Here is a 12,002-nt window from a genome sequence, read left to right on the forward strand (position 1 = left end):
CTGGGACAGATGGTATACCAGCAAACATTGTAGGAATGGTAGCAGGAAGTTCTGTTGTGGCTGTATTAGATGAAAGTCGTAGATGTTGATGGTTGCTCAGAAATGTTTAGTTTATCCAAAATATTTCCTAGCGATTTGACAGGAACTTGTGATGAAGGATGATTAAAAGAACCAACTTCAGGAGTAGACAGATATACTTGGATCCCAGTCCCAAAATGTAACAGGGTACTAGATGGAGGATCCTCTACTATCTCTTCTATAGCAATCAGTCCAGGTGGAAGAGGTAGACCATCAGGTCCGTAAAATATTTTTGGAGCCGAAGAAGGTATAGCTTCTACAGTGACAGATATCAGATGGGTGACACCTTCTGAATTCTGGAACTCAACTTCCAGATGTTCAGGTAAGTGAACGTCAGTCTCTAGACCAACTCTAGATGGAGTTGTTCCAGTTATAGAAGTGTCTACCATTACTCTAGGATTAGTTCTAGTGTCCTCTTGTAACTGCGGAACTTCTCCCCTAGAGGCAGATGTACCAGAAATGATCGGAGTAACTGTAGTCTCTGATGATGTTGAAACAAAAGTTTCAAATAAACCAGATGAATTGGACTCAGTTAAACGAGATTGTTTTGCCCGGAATAGTTTCGTTTCCAGAGTCAAAGACGGTTGACTTTCTAGTCTCCACGAATGATGGGGCTTTGATTGAATTTCTCCCACGATTGTGGATTACTTGATAAACTCAAAATTAAGGGGAAATTGATGTTATTCCGAAGTTAATAAATTTTAATGACACTTTGACACAACTTTTCTTTTTCAATTTTTAAGAGTCGACAAAAAGATAAAGATGACTCTAGTCCCCTTTAATTCTTAATGAGCCTAAAGTGACAAGTGCTCAGATGGACCTTTTCTTTTAAAGAGTTGAAAAGGAATGAAAGTGACTACTCTGGAAATCTAGATAGAGGGATTACCAAACCAATCAAAAGACTGCAATATACACCTTGGTGATAAATTAAAGAGAAATTACCAAGGACTTATGTACGGCAGTAAATCTTCTCGAATGTTGTGTTCAGTGCATTGCGATCGATAGGGCAACAGAGACGACTTCCTATGGATAAAGGATATAAGCCTATTGTGGTCTCCCAATATATACGCGACGGTACGAGGAGCACAAGTCCGTGCTAGCACTTGTCATATCAAAGAGGAGGAATCACCCAACCTTCAATGAAAATGATAGTTACTAGATTTTACGATGTCGGAACACGTCTCTAACCTAGACCTCTAGATGTGTTGCATTAGGTTCCAAAGCGTTGTTAGGTTCATTGAGATTTATTTTATAGTTGATCTTGTTTAAAAGTTTTCCTTTCAATGGTTCACTGTGTGATGTTGATTTGAAATTCCTAAAAATTCAATCTACAATGATAAACAATCGTTGTTTATTTTGATCAATGAAAATCCTAGCTACTGGGGAAAGAAAATTATGATTCTTTCAAACAAAGAGAAAAGAGCACACACTAAATGCACTTTCCTAAATCATTTTTTGCACACAAGCTAAATGAAAATGCAAATGCATGTATTTGTTTTTCGTTTCCTTAATGTGAGAAATGCCAAAAAGGAGAAACAAATGTAACAAAAGATCTAAAATACTTTACTCAAAGCGACATTTCGACAATTTCTTTTTCAAAATAGAAAGGAAGACTAAACGACACTTTTCAATTTCGAATGGAAAATGATTTCAACACTTCGAATAACAACAAATCAAATCAAATACATGAAAAAATGTTCAATCGACTATTCAGAGAAGGAAGACTCGATGACACTTCTCTTTTTGACACAAAACGACAGTTACGACACTCTTTGTACCAAAACGACAGATCGATTTAAGAAACTTTTCGAAAAAGGATTGTAAATGATGGACAAATACATAAAAACATTTACTAATCCTAATTAATGGAGTTTGATCTATGTAATGCAAGTAGGCTTCAGTAATAAGGCATTGTTCATAAGCATAAAATCAACTAAGCCAAACTAAAAACAAGGACAAAAACCTGAAATTTCAAGAAGGGAAATAGGCTTAGTCAGTCATCGCACTTAGGCTTCACAGAAACAGGGATGAATCACACTTTTCAGGCTCAGGAGGTGTAATGTATACTGGTTGATAGTGACAGACAGTGCGATGGGCTAGGGAGCGCAACTGAAGTGGGTTTTGGCTCAAATTTGCAGCTGATTTCAGTTATTTAAGCTGAGCTATGATGGAAAGTAAAGAGCAAAGTACAAAGGAATGATCTTGGGAGGTTACCAAGCTACCAAAAGGGCATCTAGAATTCTTATAAGTCAAATGTTTAATTCATAAACTAAATCGGAGATTGACTGAAGCATCATTCATGTACTATGCAATTGCAGAGCAAGAGAAGTTCGAAGGTTATCTTGCTAGCTTCAGGCTCCATCTATAGTTTATAAAGCAAAAAAAAATAATAAACAAACATCTATTCGTTCCCCAGCGAAGTCGCCATTTTGTTTCCAGGAAAATTAGTGTCTTTTTGATCGACTAGCCCTCCAATATTGGCAGCCATACTAGAAACAAACAATCAAAGAAATTTGGGATTTCTTCTACGTATGATAGATAAGAGAGAGGAAAACGAACCAACCTGGATCTTTCAGTTAACTCCTTGCTTGATCTCTCTCCCCCTTGACAGAGCTTGCAACTCCTCTCCTACTTATCCTGCTTAGAGAATACCTGTAGAAACACAGTAACAAAACACCATCAAAGCATCTTGATCTATTATATCATAAGCATTGCAAAATTAGAAATACAATGAACATACAATGGCATTCAAAAATAATAACATTCACAATTGCACAATTGTATGGAAGAAAACTCAAAGAACTTTATCAAATAGAAGGGAGAATTACAACCTAGCTGTTTGATCCAGCATCATCCTCCCAGCATCAAGGCCCTCTTCACCTCATGAAAAGCAAGATCACACCAACAATACAATGCTCTTTATCAACCACAAACTATCATCACTTCCTTGCAAATTACAAAATTTCAGCCTCTAGATCTCTCAGATGAGGGATCCATTTATAGATGTGTGCAAGGGTGTGATTAATCTCTGGGTTTTTGATTAGTGTCACTCCACTTGTTGCTTTTTGTTCCACTTGGAGATTTCTTGGATCTCTTACTCATCCCTAGGCGAATTCAGAGAGACAAGTGTCATAGGAGAAGTTTCTTGAAGATTCCATGAGCATCCACTTAGCAAACTGTCTCGGACATTTGTCCATCCTCGCTCATCGCACCCTACAGAAGGCCTCATCAGTATGCATCACACCTGGCTAGTGTAGGAGTCAGTATGCATCGCACCCTGACAGTGGAGCAGTCACTATGGTCTTGTTTTGGCCAGTTCTGGATGGTTTTTCAGGTGGAAATTTTGGGGAATGATGTAATCAATTGACCATGATCCTTTAGGGTCTGAAACAACACTTTTAGGGGTTAAAGAGCCCTTGTTTATCGACATATAAGATTGGGGTTGAAGTGCCCAAATATGTCTATAACATACTGAAAATTGAAATGGAAAAAGAAATAGCTAAACCAAATATATGCAAATGGTTAATATTTGGGTATCTCTTATTCATGTTAAGCTTCTTACTGTTTTTTAATATAATAGTTTCCTTATGTGTGTAGTCTGGGCATCGAGCCATCTAGTATGCTCAACAACATGACTATGAAGTAAACATGGAACTTTGGCACGTTCATGTAGTGGTTAATGAAAGTTAATTCCTTTTTTGTGATGATAGTGTCCACTGTGAGAAGAGTATTCATCCCCATTGAACACCCCAAATATTTGATATGAATCACATTATCTACCCCTTTCATTCCCACGACATATCTCTAGTTTGTGCAAATCGAATGCTCCATAACGGGCTTAATATTCAGAAGAAACTTTGTGTTGTTGCAATGAATTAATGGGTTAGTCCAACTAGAAATTATAAAATATGTGAATTCATATTAATGGGATTACCTAGATAGATGAAATATTTACATTAAAATCCTTTTTTGGAGAAGACTCGTCAAATTTCATATTTCCTTATCCTTAGATACCCTAACCGTTAATATTTTGTGATAGCTACACAATGCACCTTGCGAAAAATTCCAATCCATGCAAGCCAAGTAGCCATACAAGCACATTAGTGTTAGACCCTAAAGTATTTGAATGTTGGCTAAGGAAATCTAAGCATTCTTACTTGGACCTTTCTTTAGGAACCTACCCGAAAAAATTGTCTACATAATAAATACTACACATGTGAGCCAAATTTTCATAGCAATATTAACACAACTTTCTTACTAAGTACACATTCCAAAAAAATTCACATCCTCACAATCCTGCAAGAAAAATTATATATCCCAAATTTCTCTTAGACACAATACTAAGTGCACACCCTAATAACTTCATAGCCCCTTGGAAAATTATTCTTCCCAACAATGATAGGTCATCAAACATATTTCCCTCAACTGTATGGTAAGTATTTATTCCAAAAGTATTTAATCCATGAAATTTATGTTTCAAGGGGGTGAATCCAAATCAAAAACAATGTTCCCTTACTCTACTTCAGACCCTCTTTCTATTAGAAACCACAACAATGCTCAGAGCGAGGAGGGTGAATCAGTATTGTAGGAACTTAAAATAAATTACTAGTAAAATTATTAGTACACCAATAAACAATTTAGAAATTAACTCAGATAATAATTTTAAGAAATAATCACAAGAAATCTAATAGGACACATAAATTCTTCAAACTTCTCTTCAATTGTTTCCCAAAGGCAAGCTTGTACTTGTTGTTACAAATTTCTCTGGATGTAAGCAGAAGAAAGCTACTACTCCCTTATTTATTAACTACAAATGAAAGGAGATACAACCCCTAGTTTATCAGCAACCACTGTAAGGAGCTCCAACCCATAACTATTTATCAGGCACTACTATAAGGAGCTACAACCCTTGATATGCAAGCTAACACTTTCTTGACCTCAATGATTCATCTTTCATACAATGTTAACACTCAAATCATGAAGGACAATTTCTTAGATAAACAAATAATTTTCTCACTTCAAACACTCACCACAACACACCTTCATCAATCTATGATCACTGATAAATCCACCAACATTCACCAACAAAAATAACACAATTCACCCATCTTGAAAATTCGATTATGCTTTCAAAGAATTTCGACTGATATTTTTAGTACTTTTGAACTTTAGTCATCTTGTACTTTTATGCTTGCATGAATATTTAATTTGAATCATCTCATACTTCTTTCAAGTATTTTGAATGTCATATTTTATTCTTCAAATACTACTTACCTATCTCTACAAGAAAATCCAAGTTTAACTATTATTTTTCTCCATTCTAGTAAGTTACGGGATTTAGCAGATCTTTTTCTAAATCTAGCACATCACCAAATTTAGCCAATCTCCCTAAATTTTCCTCTAATGTGTCCATGCCGCTATACATTCTTTCAAGTCATTCATGTCTTATTTATAACATTTAGTCCTCCATTGTATATGGCATAAATTCCAAATTTAAGTGTTGTCAACTTGTTCATGCTAAATCATTAGATATACCATTAAATATGTTTTCCATTGGGCCCATTGCTCTATAGCCCTGAGGGATTAACAACCACTATAAATGTATTTTTTTCCCTAGGTCACAATTCCATATGTAATTAGGTCTTGGTCCTTAAGATTTAGCCCCCAAACTTTATTTCCCAAAGTGATTTTGAAAACACATATGTGGTCTCCCTTCTGGGGTAAAATGTCATGTGGGATCACCACTCTCCACATGCGCCATTATCACTAGTCGTCAACTTTAGCAGTGTATGCCACATTTTCCTATAACCTTGTCATCCCATAGCTACCTCTTTTGAGTCTTTTAATTTTATTTTGGGTCATCTCCTCGATGATGTGTCCCGGTGAGGCTTGTGCCATGCACTTGGACCAATCAACAAGCTACTGGGGAGAGTTGTCATTTTCGCCTAGATTCCATCATGTCCCAATGTTGAGCCACCCTTGATGCCTTTATATGTGCACCTTTTAAAACCTTTTGAGGATTCCCTTCCAAGGTGATATGTCTTGGTGGGAGTCACCACTGACATATGTACCAATCATATGCTTTCCTGGGTGATTTTCGATTCCACGTTCTCTGCCACCTTGTCCAGGATCCTTGTCAACCCAAAGCTATATGCATGCACTCACTTTGAAACCTTTAGGGTCCCTGGTCTAGGATGATGTGTCCCAGATTAAATCATGATTTTTTCATCAATGCCATGTGGTGCCTCCTAAGTGCTTTCACATGTCACCTATATTTGGCCCACTTGGCCACCTGAAAGTGTCAAAAAAACATGCCATGTGTAACCCTTGTGTTGACGTCATCAGTCCCCATGACTACCATGTTGTCTATGCGAGCCAATACAATCATGCCAAGTGCAACTCGTTTTTTAAGAGTATGGAGGAAGAGGGTTCCAGGGCCTTGGTTTTTCAATGAATTTTCCCCTTAATTTTTTAGCATAAAACCACTGGGTTCAAGCCTATTGCATAAATTTCACCGCTCCATGTATTCTGCCATGTTTCTTGGTACCTAGTCATCTCACAACCCTTCACCATGTGCTTTTTTTATTCTTTTGGCAAAGCCCTCCCAGGATGATTTGTCCAATAGGGACCTCTAGCTATAAACTACACTAAATCATGCTTTATACCCCAATTTCCATGTTGTCCCAACATCGATTCATACTGGGTGTTCTCCATTGTGTGCAACTTTGGTTCTTCTGGGGTGACCTGTCCCATGGGGAGCTACCACTATATACTCCTACTAATCATTGTCTTTTCCTCCTGCTGACATCCTCCAGGGCTTACATCATCTCGAGAATTCACCTATGCGCACATTTTCGCACCTTTCTACAAACCTCCATGGAGATTGCGTGGATCAGGGCTCCACGATAATCCAATCACATCCCTGCTCTGCCTGCTGTACTATCTAGCCACATTTTCCCATCATTTTATTTAACTACATCACTAAAGGATCCACCATGTTTGGAAAAAACACAAACTTTCACCATTTTGTCAAGCTTCACCAAGTTAGCTCTGCAAAATTTGACTTTTGGGGGTACTGACCTTTGGCTAGGAATAATTTTTTGTCTAGGAGGCCATTTGGAAACTTGTATATACCACTAGAAAAATATTTTAGAACTCTATCAATCTTAATAGTTATCATCTATATTTGGGATGATTTTTTATTCATGAAATTGATCTAAATTCTTTGCACCTTTAGCACTCTTCTTTCACCATCAATGCCTTCGCCATCATCTATTTTTCCATTTCCATCATAATCTTCACCTTTTCCATCATTGTAAATATATTTCTAACACTACCCCCCTTTGGAATTGATGGCATCACCATAATCAAACAAACAAACAATATCACAAAACCTAAGTCATGAAAACAAAAAGGAAAGTGTATTTCTCCTCTTCCTTTTTGAGGTACTTCTCCTCCCCCATTTACATCAATGACAAAGAAATTAATATGCTCCCCATGTCTTGTTGATTCTATGGACTTGGTAGCTTTCATATGAATTGTTAAGTGTTTTTTAGTTGTCTTTATTCCTCTTAAGGAAGATCTAGTGGAGGGAGTAAAGAGGAACTACTCGTAATCTTTGCCTTAATACTCAAATTGATCTTTTGGGAGAGGTTTGGTGAATATATCAGTGACCTACTCTTTTGTAGGAACATACTCCAACTTGACAAATATGATTTGCAACTTTATCTCTTAAGGAAGGGTACTTTATTGGAATACGATTTGTCTTTGAATGAAAAACAAGGTTCTTGGACATGCTAATGGCACTTGTATTATCAAAGATCATTGGTATAGGTTGATCATAGAATATGTGTACATCATATAAAGTCGGATTCATCCATAAGAGTTGATTGCAACAATAAGTTGTTGTTATATATTATGCTTCAAAAGTAGCTAGATACATTTGAATCTTTCTTCTTGCTCAACCATGAAGCAAGGAAATCACCAAGAAATAAAACACCACCACTAGTGCTCTTTCAATCATCTACAACGCCTAGCTAATTATCATCAATAAAAAAAAGTTAGTGAAAAATATTTACCTCAGGGATACTAAATTCCATAGTAAATCGTGGCTCTCAAATATTTGAGAATCCTCTTAGCTACAAGTAGATGATGTTATCTGGGGGTTGCTTGAAATTTTCCAACAATACCAATTTTCTACATGATGTCTGATCTTGAGTTTGTCAATGTTGGCATTATGGTGTTTTTGGTTGTAGTTAGATGATGCTGGCATTGTTTTCATGATAGAAGCTAGGTTTTGTTGGTGTTGATGTCATCCCTATGTAGCCTAGATGATGTATAAATTCCATTCTAGCAACATATGATTGTAGCTAGTTGAGATGGCATTGAGTTGATTGTGTTGGAATTGGTGTCAACCTTATGATGTCAATCTTGATGGTTAGATGATGGTAGTGCCTGGTTGGTGGTTCCTCATGTGCTAGTGGTATTTATGTTCCTTTTCATGACCTAGTGTAGGAACTTGTTGTAGCGGCTACAACCACCCTCCCAAATTTTTCCTTAACTTCATTTTGGAGCCTCCCTACCAACTTTTCACAGCACCTTGTCTTGCTTCGTCAAGTACACAAGCTTCAATGTTTTTATTGCACAAAGGCAACTTGTCAATCAAACCTTGATGCATTCCCCCTCACAGGTTGTTCATCTGGACTTGGTCCAGCTGCAAGCTAAGTAGCTCCACTAAGAAATTGCACAATTCTGGAGGGAAACCAGCCTTCCCTCCATAAATTGTACAATCTAGTCTGGTATCCTGTTGGGCTCTAGAATTGCGCAATTTTTCTAGTCAACCCTCATAGTGAAATCTGCAGAATTTTCCCCAACAGGGCTTCTCAGACCAGGAATTGCACAATCCTGGGTAGCAGTCAGCTACTCTACCCAGAAATTGCACAAATCTCCTGAGCAACAAGCCCAACTCCCAGCCAAAAATGCACATTTCCTTCGAGCAGTTAAGCAGCCTCATGCATGAGCAGTTGGGTTGACCAGTTCCACCCAAGACCAAGGAAACTTGACTTGCATGCATGGCTTGATTTTTCCCGAAATAGAAAAAGGCAACATGCAAAAGGAATCCCATGATTCAGGGAGCTAATTTTAGCAGCTGGAGGTTACATGCAAAGTTCATTTAGAAACTTTCCTCCAAGTGTCACTCCTTCCTAGATTTGTGGCATGCACTTCATGAGCTCAAAATTATTTACTCGACACATCAGAGCTCATTCTTTCTCATCTTTCTTGGAGATCTAACATCCCATAGCACATCCATGATTCTCTAACACATCCAACTCAGCTATTCATGGGTATGTGGCCTCAACTTGTATTTTTCAAGATTTCTATCAATTTTTGTGTTTTCACTTGTGTGAGTGTTATTTTCTTGATTTCTTTGAACGCTTGATGCCGTTTACATATTTACTAGCTTTTAATAGAACCATTTCAGGCTTTGTTGCTATCTCATTGTTGTCGCATGCATGAAACTGTTTTGCACGAACAATCACCAATTCAGTGACTCGCTTCACCCACATGCATGTTGATCTATTTACTGAATCTTACATTCATGTTTGCATGCACGATCAATAACTTCTACTTTCACTTAGTGTCACCATGTATTCACTTTCATATTTTCTTTCAGTTTCTTGTCGGCGAGTCTGGCCAACCTTGGCCCGGACTCTGCCTTCACCAAGACAACATTACACAATCTTGGGAAGGAAGGCTCTATATTCCTCTCCAGAAATGTACATTTTTGCCCAGGTATTGTCCTGTTTTACGCTTTTCTAAGGGACAATGACTGTTGGCCCAGAAAATTGCATAATGCAGTCTAAGCCTCTAGTAACTCCCAGCTGGAATTGTCCGTTACACAATCCTAGTAGCCAACAGCTAGTCTGGATTGAGAATTGCGCAAATCCAGTAGCCAGTGTTGCCTCCTAGATAGCCCAGACTGTTTTTTGCGTAGTTCTGGCATCTAGTCACTCAGCCTCCCAAAAGAGATTGTGCAATCTTGCCTATCAATTCCCCAGGTATGTGCTATGTCATTCCCCAAATTTTCTTTGGTTTTCACTGACATATTTCTTGCCATGCAAGTTTCTTTGTCTCGAGATATTTCAGGTGTTCATCCACCTCTCAGTAGTACAGGATCAATGGCCTCGAAGAGAGTGATATCAAAGGACATTGACGAAAGTGCAACTAGAGCAGCAGTTGAATGAGTGTCTGCATGTCTGCTGATCTATGAAGATACAAAGTTGTTTCCAGACAAGGACATCAAGTTGAAGTGGCAAGATATCAATGAAGCATTTGAAAACACTTTTTAGGAAGACCTTGAAGACCATCAGCTGTATGTGAACATTCACAAGTCTGGCTTGTACCGGATTGCATGTTGATACCCCGCATTCCCATGCGCAGACATGATACAATGGATCATCTCTCACACTGATCCTCAGACGATGACCTTGAGCAATGTTAGTGGGATGAAGATTGCAACCTTCTGGGCACGGGATTATGATGAGATGTATTAGATGTTAGAGCCCGTGACTATAATGAAGACTCCCTTCATCTTACCCAACAACAGTGCTAACTCCAGAGACATTCTGAAGAACTGGGTAAAGGATCTAACTCAATTCAGGTTGACACCCAACTAGATATATAAAACAAAGATATTGTGGAAGGCGTATCAATACAAGGTAATATTTTCATGTTGACTGTATGGGAAATAAATCATGGAAACCTTCCCACAGAGTTGGGTGATCGCGATGGACTAGTTGACCAGAGAAGGAAAACCATGTAACTGGTTTGGCATGTTGGCTGATTAGCTGAAGGAACATGTAACAAAGGCTCGATAGTCACCTGGAGGTATGCATGCAGAGATCTACCTATCTGCCTACATCTTAGATGCAATTTGTGCCTTACAGGAGTTCCCGACGGCTATCTGATCATTTTTTCACCCTAGTTTACAAGATGATAGAATAGGATCCACCTACATGTCAAAGGAAGCAATGGAGGCACTTATAGACATTACTGATTGGTATGCCTCACCATCTAGTACCTTCATCCAAATTTTCAATGCAAATAAGCCTCTGCATGTTCTACAGAAGTTTTCCTTGGACATAGACGTCATGCAGGAAGTAGTATATCATATCTTAGAAGAATTGATAGCTAGACTACATCGGAAGAAGAAGGCACCTTGGACCACTCTTCCATTATGGATCAGGTTATATGAGATCTGGAGTTTCAAGAAAGTGGATGTTGAAGTAGAACAGATGAAGAAATACCCATTTGACCTCCAAAGTTACAATCCGTATGACTGAGAGTACAATTCAACTAGATCCACGAGGCATTTCATTGGGCCGAGAAGGACCCATGGAGATATTTATATAGTTTCTCCAAACCCAATGAGAAGGTTGGCTTCGTTGTGGAGTGGTTAGTGAAACAACTTGAAGCATCATCTCGGAGAGCACTAGCAGTAGTAGAAGCAGAGGCAAGCATACCAGTGTGCAACAAGGGCAAGAGGAAGATTGTCAATTTCATGGAGGAAGAGAAAAGCTACAATTTTCGAGTAGATCCTTTGGTAGAGAAAGCATCTATGGCTATAGAGGCAAAGAAGCACTAGCGCGCCATGTTAATAATGCAAAGGTAAATGGATAAGAGATGAATGGTGGAAGAAGAGAAGGAGTTTCATGAGCTGAAGGAGAAACTCTGAAAGGAATAAGAGTTGCACAAACAGAAGAGGGAAGCGCAATAGAAACAGGTATATCAAGGGGAAAAACATGTGCAAATAGATGAAATAACACCTATACAAGTAGTGATTTCATTAGAACAGTTGGCATTAGGAAGACAGGGTGAACCATCACAGGAGCAAGACTTCGCTCATGAGATAGAACAAGCACTTC

This window comes from Pinus tabuliformis, chromosome 9 (assembly GCF_031772625.1).
Source record: "Pinus tabuliformis cultivar Carrire ecotype Pingquan chromosome 9, CPIR1, whole genome shotgun sequence".
Lineage (NCBI taxonomy): Eukaryota > Viridiplantae > Streptophyta > Pinopsida > Pinales > Pinaceae > Pinus > Pinus tabuliformis.